General features: G+C 40.7%; 1 long non-coding RNA gene across 1 annotated transcript in view; it reads left to right on the forward strand.

The window, feature by feature from the left end:
• The first annotated feature begins 251 nt into the window (after positions 1 to 251).
• LOC144215318 (uncharacterized) overlaps positions 252 to 686 on the forward strand; it is an 18,709-nt gene continuing 18,274 nt past the window's right edge. The window contains exon 1 of the long non-coding RNA XR_013330398.1: positions 252 to 317. This is a non-coding gene — a long non-coding RNA (uncharacterized LOC144215318). The remainder of the gene's footprint in view (positions 318 to 686) is intronic.

Consider the following 686-nt stretch of genomic DNA (forward strand, 5'->3'; position numbering starts at 1 on the left):
CTTTGGGTTTACACTGATCAGATACAGCTTCATTCATGTCTTCAATTAATGCCATCACAACCCTTGAGTCATTTTCCATTCTGTAATTTATGTAATAGCTGGGGCAACGAGGCTGGGAGTAGCTCAGACAGCTTGTGCACTGCTCATTAGCTCCAGCACCGGGCCCTGTGCTGTATTTAAGCCAATAATGAAGCTAAATTAACAGCAACACTGGCCTTGTTCCAGGTGCATTGTGGGAGAAGGTTCGGATCACTGGAGGGTGGAGAACTTGGACAACTGATGGAAAATCTCTGAGTTCAAGAAAGTTGAAAGAGAAGGTAAGGCCAATGTAGAAAGCAAACGACTATGTACAAATATACAAAAGAAAAGATATACATATATAGGTTTAATATGAATGCACTGTGTGCGTGTGGATGATTATAGGATATACAGTACGATGCCATGAATAATTTTCTTTGGAGATGAATTCATTTTTTAGGGGTTACTTTGACTCGGGGTAAAACCTTGGGCTTGTAATTTTGTTACTTTATTCAGCGTCTCTGCAATGCACACACTCGTGGGTCTCCTTATTTATGTGTGTGTGTATTTTTTTACAGCATGCGAGTAGGTCACAGCCCTTAGTGTTTAGGCATTTCTACACACTGTCATTATTGGTCTGATGATGGGGCACTTCAAGTTTGATATTC

The sequence above is a fragment of the Stigmatopora nigra genome, chromosome 22 (assembly GCF_051989575.1).
Source record: "Stigmatopora nigra isolate UIUO_SnigA chromosome 22, RoL_Snig_1.1, whole genome shotgun sequence".
NCBI classification, from domain to species: Eukaryota; Metazoa; Chordata; class Actinopteri; order Syngnathiformes; family Syngnathidae; genus Stigmatopora; species Stigmatopora nigra.